Source organism: Lactuca serriola, chromosome 9 (genome assembly GCF_051521515.1).
Source record: "Lactuca serriola cultivar US96UC23 chromosome 9, Lser_US96UC23_V15, whole genome shotgun sequence".
Classification (NCBI taxonomy): Eukaryota; Viridiplantae; Streptophyta; class Magnoliopsida; order Asterales; family Asteraceae; genus Lactuca; species Lactuca serriola.
Window position 1 is genome coordinate 134,593,263 of NC_136416.1, and position 13,165 is coordinate 134,606,427.

A 13,165-nucleotide genomic window follows, 5' to 3' on the forward strand; every position below is an offset into this window, starting at 1 on the left:
TCAGGTCAAGTACAAGTCATAGCATTCATGATCGAGCCTACAGTCGAAGCAAAAGGTATCCGACTCATTTCTGCTATCTCATTCTCAATACTCGGGCTCTGAGTCTTACTCAGTCTGGTGTTACTCCGGATGGGTAACTCTCCTTTCTTGGAATCTTGCATGCTGAATATCTTCAGCACCTTATCCAAGTATGTACTCTGACTAAGTCCAATTAGTCTTTTACTCCAGTTTCTCAAAATCCTTATCCCTAGAATATAGGCAGCTTCTCCTAGGTCCTTCATAGAGAAACACTTCCCAAGCCAGGACTTAACTTCCTGCAGAGTTGGGATGTCATTTCCTATAAGTAGTATGTCATCCGCATACAGTACCAAAAAGCTAACTATACTCCCACTAGCCTTGACATATACACAAGATTCATCTTCACACCTAGAAAACCCAAATTCCTTGACTTTATCATCAAAGCAAAGATTCCATCTACGAGGTGCTTCTTTAATCCATAGATGGATTTCTCAAGCTTACACACTCTACTAGGGTACTCTGTGCTGACAAAACCCTCTGGCTGATTCATTTAAACATCCTCAGCCAATTTTCCGTTAAGGAAAGCGGTTTTGACATCCATTTGCCATATTTCATAGTCATGAAATGCAGCTATGGCTAGCAATACCCTAATAGACTTAATCTTGGCTACTGGTGAAAAGGTTTCATCATAATCAACTCCAAGAGTTTGAGAGAAGCCCTTTGCTACCAGTCGTGCCTTATAAGTGTGTACATTACCATACATGTCGGTCTTCTTCTTGAAGATCCATTTGCACCATACAGTCTTACGACCTGGTACATTCTCAACCAAGTCCCAGACCTGATTGTCATACATGGATTGTATCTCGCTATCCATTGCCTCTTTCCATTTAGCAGACTCAGGGCCTGCCATGGCTTCCGCATAGCTGTTAGGTTCATCCAGACCTACTAGTGTCTCATTACTAATAAGTGTCTCACCTTCCGCAGTAATATGGAAACCATAGTAATGCTCAGGTACATTCCTAACCCTTGTGGAACGCCTCAGAGCTACAACTGGAGGTATAATTGGATCAACAGGAGGTTCCTCCTCAAGTTGACTGCTAGGGTTTGAGGTTCCTTCACCACTTGACTCTTGAAGTTCTTCAAGGTCAATTAGCCTCCCACTGTCTCCTTGGATTATGAACTCTCTCTCTCGAAAGACAGTCCTCCTTGCTATAAAGACCACATTCTCACTCGGTCTGTAGAAGAGGTAACCAAAGGATTTTTGTGAGATCCTGTCTTTATAGGGATGCTCGTGCTGCGTATACTTGTCTTTTGTAGTATATCTTATTCGCAGTAAGGGTCTTTTTGTAAGTCTGAAGTAGTGTAACTCTGTTGATGGTTGCACGGTTGTGTTTTGTCTGTACACGTCTTATGTTCACTCTAATGTCTTTAAGTTTCTGTATGATTCCGACATTATCATACAACTAGATTCAATTTGATCGACACCATACCAGCTTCATACGTACATCTCTTTATCAGTAAACGTTTTTTTTAACGAAACCGTCATTTCAGAACACCGACGTACCCATGACTAGAGTACCTCATAGTTCCTCTCCTTTCCGAAGAAATCCCCGAAGTACCACTCGTGCAGTACATCAAGTTCAACCCAAAGATTCATACGGTTGGTCTATCTCTGAGGAATGTATACATAAGTGTATTGTATAATCAAGGTTCTACAGGTTTAGAAGTGATGATTCCACTTTAACTTCTTTTTCCTTATGGGGATATGAGCTTAAAGAAGAATCAGTTATTCGACTACCTTTCAGTTTTAATTATACACGACTCGTATACACGAGATTGTGATTGTGAAAACATGTATGAATTCTAATATGAACTTCAGGACGGAGAACTGCCTAAGTCTACGAGTAATCACATCGTCATGTGAACAAACTTAGAACCCAGTACGACTCCTGTAAACCGATCGCCCTACAGTCTAAACACCTACGGAGATACATGAACAGCCCGGACAACTTAACGAACTACACAAACATAGAATAAGAAGACTAGGCTTCTCACCCTGGAGAACTCCGGTCTTATTCTTCCAGAGATCGACGGATTGCATCGTATGTGCCTCGGATATCGACGACTCCGTCAAGATTTTTCATTATAAATCGTTATCTCTGCCTCGTATAGATGAAATGGTTGAGCAAACGCAAGGAAATAATTACTTTCAGAAATGGATCCGAGATCTGAATATCACCAGTTCGAGTGTTAGGGAAGGATGTCCAGAAGACTATCTTCCGAACTCGATGCGGACACTTCGAGTCCGTAGTGATACCCTTCGGATAGGACCAATACGCCCATAGTTTTCATGAGCTAAATGATTAGGTTACGTCTTTCTTACTTGGATCAGTTCGTCATTTCTCCCTGTAATGACTTACTTATCTATCCTCGTAGTAAGAAGAAACCCATGGAAACATTTCCTTCAGAGGAACTGTTTTGAGTACTCTTACAATTTGTCAAAACCGTTGAGAATTTGTCAAAACGTTGAGTTTTGAAATTTAAGAGTTAAATTTCTATGACACTATGTTAGTGATGTGGGAAATTTTGAGTACTCTTACAATTTGTCAAAACCGTTGAGAATTTTTCGAAACTAGAGATGCCGACAGACATTCGTCAAATTCTATATCTAACAGACCTACTGTCATAGTTCATCCAGAAACCCTCACAAATAACAGGAAACTGTACGACCTTGACCCGACAAGGAATGACCCTTGACTGGGAAGTTAAACAAGAAAAGGAAACCTTGGAGATTCCAAGTGAGAGACCAATTTCTTTAGAAAGTCTCACTCTGGGAACGACTTAATACGCTTCGTAAAGCGTGGAAAGCTAAATCCAAGATAGATAGGACCTCCGAGATTCTTGCCAGAATCGGTCTTGTATCTCGCAGACTAGATCTATTCCGCGAACTCAGCAACGTACATTCTACTCTTCGCGTCTCGATCGTGAAATCATACCTTTCCGTTAGGACTCTTGTAAGTCCACTCGTAAAGATCCTCACCTTCGTATTTGAACTGCAGTGACCCTCGACCGAGAGGTCAAGCGTACGAAGCAACGCAGTCTCCCGTTAGTGAAGGTTCGTTGGGATACCAACCGAGGACCCGATTTCACTTAGGAGTGCTAGAACCAATCGATTAGGACGTTCCCTCCTCTCGACTCGATCATTCATACCTACTTCCTTATCTAAATTCTAATTTCGGGACGAAATTCCCTTTAACAGGGGGATGATGTGACAACCCGAAATTTCCATTCGGTCAAACCCTAAAAGTCAACCCCTTCGTATCATAAGTCAATGTCATTATTTCTTATTTTTAAGAAATATAAAGTTCGTTTGGTTATTTTAATATTATTTTTAAACGAACGGGTGAAAGAAAGTGTCGTCTTGGGTTTTGATTTTTGAAAACCACAAACACTTCGCGTATTAGAAACACCTGACCAAACTTTTATGTTTTGGGTTTAGAAATCACTAAAACCGTAAACTCATACCTATGTATGAGTTTACTCCCCAAGTAACTAGTCATTTGTGTTTACTCCCTAAAAAGTCAAAAGAGTAAACTCCAAGTTTTCTCTCAAGTATCATCCAAGATTTAATTCCAAATCTTCAATCTTGTAAGTGTTTTAACCCTTTCAAGTTAGTAAAACACTTAATCTAGTGTTTGTGCATCTATTCATCCATTCATTTATGTGTTTTGTTTGGATTTTCCAAAACACCAAGAACACCAAGAACACACACTAAGTGTTCTTGGCCTTTTAGCACAAACCAAGCCTTCCAATAGTAAGTGCTTCTATCCTTGAGTGATTTTAAGCTAGTACTACATTTAAACATCAAGAAAATATGTCAAGAACACAAGATTGAAGGTGTTCACAGTCCAAGAATGTTCTTGGGCCGTAAACACCATAAATGACACCAAAGTGTGTCTAAGCCTCGAATCTAAGCCCTAGTTGATGTTTAAACCTTCCTTGACATGTTTAAACCCTTCCTCATTGAGTTTAAACCTAGAAAAACATCAAAGACCATCAAATATAGGGGTTTACGGTTTGGGAATCTCCCAAAACCGTAAACACCCTAAAGTGAGTTTAAGTTGGTCATTTTCCTTCCTTAGGCTTACAAACTAGCTCATACACTTCCCTAATTGTGTTAGGGACTTGAAAACATGGCTTTACACTCTTCCATATGGGTTTACGGTATATGAACTCAAGGGAAAACGCCATGAGGCCGTAAACTCCTCAAAAGAGGTGTTTTGATGCCCTAGTCCATTCCAAAGGCCAAACCACTTAGTAGAATTGCTCCAAGAGGCTTGTTAAACCACCAAACAACACCTAGTCATTAGGACTAGAGTTTACGACCGTAAACTCTAGAGTTTACTGCCGTAAACTCTTGGTGTCATGACCATCAAAACCGTAAACTCCAAGGGAGTTTACCCTTGGACCCTAAACACACTAGCCTTTCTCTACAACACTTAGATGCAACCCTTGAGACGTATAACACTTGTATAAAGTGTTTAGCATGTCCTAGAGTGTCTTAACTTTGTTTATTAGTTGTTTAAAGACTAATTGTGTATATACATATATCCTTATATGTTATTAGGATCTTTGTGCGTGTCTAAGTCTTCACTTGACACCAAGCACTTATCCGACACTTCCTTCCGATCCACTTACCACAGGTGAGTTCATACCCCTTAATCAATGTTTTAAACTGTTTTTAAATGTTTTATGGGGGGATACAAGTAGAATTATTCTAATTATTATATCAATCACATGTGATTAATAAGCAGCATTCAAATGATTGGCTATTCATTAGCCGTTTTACCAAACAGTTTCCTTCAAATTTCTTTCATAAACACTTTATGTGTTTAACACTTCTTATTTCTCTATACATTTTCCTCTGTATATTACTTTTCAAACTTATTTACAATTGTGTTTCAAAAAAATGTTTCTTTATACTAAACCGTTTTATCAAACCCATGCCTTCAAAACCGTTTTATAGATTGACACCAAGTAAATCTTTTCTTAAGATAATAATTATGTTCAAAGGTTTTACAAAACTTATTTATGCTTTTATATTATAAATTGCATGCCTCTATATGTATAGTTATATAAGAAATGTTTAAAAGACTTAGGAAGCGTATCCACCCTATTTCCTTTTCGCGCTTGAGATGTGGTCTGGTGGGATATCGGGTACTCGTCCGAAGGTCGTTTAAATATTAGTTATATATCATATGTACATATATAGTCATAAAGGCCCTTCCAGTTCATCCCATGCTGTCACACCCCCAAACCAGACGGCGGAAACGTCCGGGGGCTGTCGTGACTCAATTGAATACCATCACAATGAATATACATGAAACATAACATCATACAATACCATGCATTGGAATATTACAACTGGTAGCGTTTACATTCAGTACATAGTTTCAAAATATTACATTCCCAAAAGTAAATTGTTCGATATTAATTAAACAACAGCAAAACGTCATAGAGTACAATTCTTCCTTCACTTTATCTGTTACCTGAGAATACAACTATTTTGAAAAACATCAACATATGAAATGTTGGTGAGTTCATAAGTAATGTTTGAAATCCAATGTTTTGTATTGTTTTGAAAACCACCAGAAAATCCGATATTTTCTGAAAATTGTATAGTATAAAAGGTGTGAAGATCCGAAAGTATGCTTGTTTGTTTCTATCAATGTAAGAGTACGATTTGTAAAACTCGGTATGTAATTCGTAGGTGTAATAATTGAAAATCCTAGGAAAACCCGACGTTTTCCCATTACTTTGCATTAAATAATTTTATGTTTCGTTATTTCGTTACGATAGGTGTATTCGTTGAGCTCCGGGGACGTTGGATTAATTGTGGATTGTGAATTGTTGTAAACGTACATTAATGAAAATGACCAGTTGACAATCGTACAAACGATTCCCTTAGGCGTCGCTCGCACTATTCACTTAACCCAACCACCCGGACTCATGTAGCCCCACGACCGAGGGGAAAAAGTGAGTGCGAAGCTCCAGGTAATTCCCTACGTCGTTCAAGGCTATAGTGAATGCGAAGGGCCCTTAGCTCAACTCGCATTGGTGAATTCTCGACTTTGCTAGCAGTACCGAAGGACCCTTGGGGACCAGCAACACGTTGCCATTGAAAGTCCTTTTACGCTGTGTTGGATCATGTAAGACCCAACAACTCGTAAGGTTGATGTCTTCGGGCCTAAAGATCAGGTCATTGGGCTAGCTAGGCCCAACAAACAAGATTTTACACTTTTGGGCCCAAAGATGGTGTATCGATGTCTGTGCACTCTCACGTGTGTATTGAATTCCCAAGTTTTCCGTGTATGAATCGAGTTGTCGTCGTGTTAGTAGTTTCGGATTTGTTATTGATTCGAGAACGAATCAATTCGTTTGATAACGATTTTTGGTGTTGTTGTGTATTGTAATTCGTCGGTAGTCGCAGTGTCAATATTCGATCACAACGGATGAATTGAATTAACATTGAAATTTTTCTGTTTACTGCCCCTCTTTATTTTGCAAATTTACTTTTTCAACCCTTTGAATAAATTAATTTCCGGTTTAGTCCTTAAACCATTTTTCTTGGCATTCTAACACCAAAACTTATTGAAATTGATATTTTTCAGCACATTTTTAGTTGAAAACACTTTTAGTCCCTCAAAACACAGTTTTCTCGGCTGTAACCTCTCTTTTTCGCAATTTTTACACTTTTGGTTCAAATTGGAAATTTTTTTGCAACTTTGGTCCTTTTTAATTATGAAAAGCATTTTTAACCTTCGAAAAGGACTTGGAACACTAGTAGTCCACTGTTTTACGGAAAAACACAGTTTCAGCCCCTCAAATTGGAAAATTTCGCATATTGGGCCCTATTGGGCTGAAAAGTTCATTTTTAGCCCATTAAGTTTAGAAATTCACATTTTAAACATTCTAAAGTGTATATTTCTGGAAACATTCCTTTATGAAACTGTTTTGACACTTCTTAACCTCTAGAATTTGTATTTTGACATTTTGGGCCCTTAAACTTCATATTCTTAGCATTTTAAGTCCAAAAATGTGATTTTTAGCCCAAGATGTTCATCTAAACCAACTTGGTTATTTTTCTAGTAATGAATTATGTATAATGATATGATTTAGCACTTGTTTCATGCATCACAACACAAATCTCGATTTTTAGGTCCTTTTGACTAGTTTCAACACCATAAACACACAAAAGTATGTAAATAAACATAGAAATCATACAAGGCATACACATAATGATAGATCTACACATTTGCTTGTATTCCCCCCCCCCCCCACAAAACTTATAAAAACCGAAAATAAGGGGGTATGAAGCTCACCTTGGGTGTGGTTTCGGTTTTGGAGAAAAGATGGGAGAAAAATGAAGTGATTTTCGGCCCTAGCACCTTTCCTTGGTAGATCTCGAGTTTGGTAACTTCTAAGGTGCATGATCACAAGTTGGAATAGATTTAGAAGAGATTTTTGATGGAAATGAAGTAGCTAGATCATGGATTAGTCATCAACTTACCTTAGATGATGATTTTGTGGGAAAAGCCTCCTTGAGAAGCTCTTGATTCTCGAAATTTTTGAAGAAGGGTGAGGGGATGTTCTTCAAGACTTAGAGAGAATGAAAGGAAATTTTGGTGAGTGTATGTGTGTGTATTCGGCCGAGAGTGAGAGAGAGGAAGAAGAAGAGACCTTAAGGTGATGTATGCATGGAAGTATGAGACACGTTGCATGGAGAACCAAGAGGTAATAATGAGGTGGCATGATGAAGTCAACTCTTCATCTTTGGTCTTGGGCTTTTGGGCCGAAATTTTAAAAGGAAAGGAAAATTTTGGGCTTTAATGCCCCTAAGCCCAATATTGGAGTTAGTTTGGATGATTATAAGATATAAGTGTGATTTTTTTTTTATACTTTGTTGGGCTAGTTTAAGTTAATTATGGCCCATAATGTTTCATGAAGTTGATTTATTCCATTCTAGGCCTAATGTGGCCCAAATTGTTGGAATAAATGAAAGTAGGTTCAATTAGAGCCCATTAAAATGTTCTAAACCCATGATAGTCAAATTGGAAGCTTATTGGTCCATTGAGTCCAATAAGGAAGTCCTAGTCCAAAATGGACCTAAACAAGAACTTCTAGGGTTTCCAATTTCTTGTTGACTATTTGTAGTGCTTGTATGGTGTATTAGATTGCATATTTTGATGTCATAAAGTAAGCATCATACATGCTCTTAAGTTTTTGATTCAACATTTTACTTGAGTATAGTGATTACAAGACACAAAATTTCTAGTTGTGACATCATCCCCCCGTTAGAGGGAATTTCGTCCCGAAATTCTGTTTGAAAGCTAGATTTGAGAATGCTAGAATAGGTGAGGGTACTTTTGCTTCATTTGATCCTCGCGTTCCCATGTGAATTCTGGCCCACGCTTCGCGTTTCACCGTACTTTCACGATCGGGATGCGCCTTTGCTTAGTACACTTCACCTCCCTGTCCATGATTTCAACCGGCTCTTCAACAAACAGGAGATTCTCATTGATTTCGATCTCGTCAAGGGGAATGACGAGTGTTTCATCCGATAGGCACTTCTTTAGATTAGAGACATTGAACACGGGGTGAACACTGTTTAGCTCTGCGGGTAGCTACAGCTTATACGCCACTGGACCTATTCGGGCGACGATGTCAAAAGGTCCAATGTATCGTGGGTTCTGTTTTCCCCGTTTTCCGAAACGAATAACCCCTTTCTAGGGTGAGACTTTCAACAATACTCGATCCCCGACCTGAAAGTCTAAGGGTTTTCGTCGTTTATCGGCGTAGCTCTTTTGTCGGTTGCGCGATGCTTGTAATCGAGCTCTGATTTGGACGATCTTTTCCGTGGTTTCACGAATGATCTCCGGTCCTGTTAGTGCCTTGTCTGATGTATGCGTTTTTGCTAGTTGGGTATCACCTACCTCAACCCAACATAACGGTGATCTACACTTACACCCGTATAGTGCTTCGAAAGGAGAGACCTTGATGCTCGAATGATAACTATTGTTATATGAGAATTCGATTAAAGGTAAGTGGGTATCCCAAGACTTCCCAAAGTCTATCACGCATGCGCGGAGCATGTCTTCGAGCGTTTGGATGGTTCGTTCGCTTTGACCATCCGTTTGCGGATGATAAGCGGTGCTCATGTCGAGATGAGTTCCCATTGCCTTATGGAGTGATTGCCAAAAACGTAACGTGAACCTACTGTCCCTATCCGAGATAATAGACACTGGTACTCCGTGGAGTCTCACGATTTCTCGAATGTATAAACGCGTCAATCTCTCCATCTTGTAGGATTCTTTGATTGGCAGGAAATGGGAAGACTTCGTCAGTCGGTCGATTATTACCCATATGGTGTCTAGTCCATCCGACGTTTTGGGTAGCTTGGTCACGAAATCCATAGAAATTCCCTCCCATTTCCACTCAGGAATTACCGGTTGCTGTAATAACCCTGAGGGCTTCTGGTGTTCCACCTTTACCTTGGCACACGTCAGGTATTTACTAACATAGGTAGCAATTTCCGCCTTCATGTTAGGCCACCAGTAGTGTTGTTTAATATCCAAATACATCTTGTCTGAACCAGGATGAACAGAGTATCGCGTCTTATGGGCTTCCTTCATAACTACCTCCCAAAATCCTCCGATTTTTGGGACCCAAATACGGTTCATGAAGTAGTATACTCCATTCTCCTTTGCCTCTAGGTTCTTCTCCATCCCGCGCAGTGCTTCGCTTGCCCTATTTTCCGCTTTCATGGCTTCCGACTGGGCTACCGCAATTTGAGTGACTAGGTGAGATTGAATGGTTATAGAGAGAGTTTTCGTACGACGATTTGAGTACTCCTTCCGACTTAATGCGTCGGCTACCACGTTGGCCTTGCCTGGGTGGTACTTGATCTCACACTCGTAATCGTTTAATAATTCAACCCATCTTCGTTGCCTCATGTTCAACTCTTTCTGGTTCAAGATGTGTTGGAGACTTTTGTGGTCCGTGAAGATGGTGCACTTCGTACCGAACAGGTAGTGCCTCCAAATTTTCAGAGCGAAGACCACAACTCCCAATTCCAAGTCATGGGTCGTATAATTTACTTCGTGCATTTTTAGTTGGCGAGATGCGTAAGCTATCACCCTTCCACGCTGCATGAGAACGCAACCTAAGCCCTGATTTGACGCGTCACAGTAGACCACGAAATCTTCCGTTCCCTCCGGTAGCGATAGTACCGGGGCGCTACAGAGAGCTTGTTTCAGGGTTCAGAATGCGACTTCTTGTTTGTCCGTCCATTTGAATGGTACGCCCTTTTTGTGTAAGCGAGGTAAGTGGTTTGGGGATCTTAGAGAAGTTTTGAATAAATCTTCTATAATAGCCTGCTAGACCCAAGAATTGACGGATTTTCGTGGGTCTTGTCGGGATTGCCCATCCTTCAACATCTTTGACTTTAGAGAGATCCACATGAATTCCATCTTGGCTAACTACATGACCTAGGAAGTTCACACTCCGGAGCCAGAACTCACACTTGGAGAGTTTTGTGTATAGCTTTTCCGATAACATAGTTTCCAGGACTTGTCGGAGATGTTGGCCATGCTCTTCTTTGCTTTGAGAATAGACGAGGATGTCATCGATGAAAACAATGACAGAGTTGTCGAGGAATGGTCGACAGATTCGATTCATTAGGTCCATAAATGCGGCAGGGGCATTTGTCAGACCGAAGGGCATTACGACAAATTCATAATGTCCGTAGCGAGTTCGGAAAGCGGTTTTTGGAATATCGTCTTCCCGAACTTTGAGTTGGTGATATCCGGATCGTAGATCTATCTTAGAAAAATAACTAGCTCCTTGGAGCTGGTCAAATAGATCATCGATTCATGGGAGTGGGTAGCGATTTTTAACAGTGAGTTTATTTAACTCTCTGTAATCGATGCACATTCTAAAAGATCGATCCTTCTTTTTGACAAAGAGGATTGGAGCTCCCCATGGCGAGTAACTTGGGCGGATGAATCCTTTGTCCAAGAGTTCGCTGAGTTGGCTGGATAATTCCTGCATCTCAGCAGGAGCTAACCGATAGGGTGATTTAGCGAGAGGAGTTGCTCCTGGAATGAGGTCGATTCGAAATTCCACTTGTCTCTCTGGGGGTACTCCTGGAAGATCTTCAGGAAACACGTCTGGGAACTCACATGCTACGGGAATGTCTTGAACGTTAACCTCTTCCTTGGTCTTATCAACTATGTGAGCAAGGAACGCCAAGTTGTTCTTTCGTAGATGTTTGTGTGCCTTGATGCACGAGATGAGGCAAAGGTTCATGCTAGGTTTGTCTCCGTAAATTACTAGGGTTTCATGATTGGGTAGGCGAAGGCGAACGGCCTTCTCGCGACACATAATTTCAGCATGGTGGGGGCTTAACCAGTCCATGCCAATAATCACATCGAAACTCCTAATTGATACAGGCATCAAGTCTATTCGAAAGATGTGTTGATTGAGGGTTAGGGTACATCCGATGTAGATTTCCCTGGTAGATTCGGTTTTCCCATTGGCCATTTCCACCGTAAAGGTTTCATTTAGCTTCTGGGGCTGTTGTTTTAATAAATGCTTAAACTTATTGCTTACGAAACTTCGCTTAGCTCCGGTGTCAAATAGGATGCATGCATAAGTGTGGTTTAGGGGAAACGTACCGGTAACAACAGCGGGGTCCTGAATCGCCTCTCCCTGATCCATGGTCAGCATCCTTCCTGTTCCTCCGTTTCCTGGATTGTTGTTGTTAGGGCAGTCTTGGCGGAAATGCCCAGTCCTTCCACACCCATAGCAGGTGTGGCTAGGCCCTGCATTGTTGCCGCCGGTGGTGACGTTGTTGTTGTTGCGATTGTTGTTGTGGTTGCTGTTTCCCTGTTGTTGGTTCTGGGGAGGATAAGCCCTGCAGTACTTCGCCGTGTGTCCCCTTCGGTTACAACTAGTGCACCGTAATTCCTTGCATTCTCCATGGTGATGGAAACCGCACTTGTTGCACTTGGGAAGATTACCGGAATAAGGTCTTGAAGCATTTGAAGCAGCTGAGGCTGGAGCATGTGGTGCGGCTGGAACCGGTGTGGTGACAGCGTTAACCGTCACTGTCTGCTGCTTTTTAGAGGTTTCGGGGCCCTGGCGCCCCTTCCTCTTATTGTTTTTCCCCTTCTTGCCATCACCTTCCTTCTTTCCTTCAGCCTCCACTGGCTTCTCACCCTTTTTGTTGTTATGGTCATACAGCTTCTTTGCCAATCTTTTTGCACTGTCATATGTTTCGGGGTTTGCAGCTATCACATTTCCTTGAATTGGTGATGTTAGTCCCCAGATGAATCGCTCAATCTTCTTTCCTTCCGAGGTGATCATACCCGGGCACAACAGAGACAGTTCACTAAATCTCGATATGTAGGCATCGATATTCGCATTCTGCACAGTGAGGTTCCATAGCTCTTGCTCCATTTTCTGAATCTCACCTCGTGGGCAGTATTCAGCCATCAGCATTTCTTTCATCTCCACCCACAGCATAGAGTTGGCTACAGGAAGTGTCATGGCTTCCACATGTCCGCTCCACCAGGTGAGCGCTTGATCGACAAAAGTGCAGGCCGCGAACTTCACTTTCATCTGCTCAGGACAATCGCATATCTCGAATACCGATTCCACCTTCTCGATCCATCGCTTCAGAGTGATCACTCCTCCAGTTCCGTTAAAAGTTCGTGGTTTGGCATTTGTAAAGTCCTTGTAGGTACATGTTTTAGTAGGTCATTGATTCATCCGGTTGTTCGAACTCCCTGCCCCTTGCCCGTTGCCTCCTCCGTTATTCCCTTGGTGGAGTTGTGCCATAGCTGCGGTGACCGCAGCAGACACGACTGCCTGGAATGCAGTGGAGTCAACTTCGGGTGGGGTTGGTCTAGGGTTTCCGCGAGTAGGTCGGCGAGGCATCTTTCTGTCATGAAACGGAAAGATTTTGAGTGTTTGGGGTTTCTAGAAGGTTGTGACCCTACTGACTAGGTGCAATGTACGTACTAAAACATTCCTACCATTCAGCATACAATCATAGATTCTCAACACATAGCAATTTGTAATATCA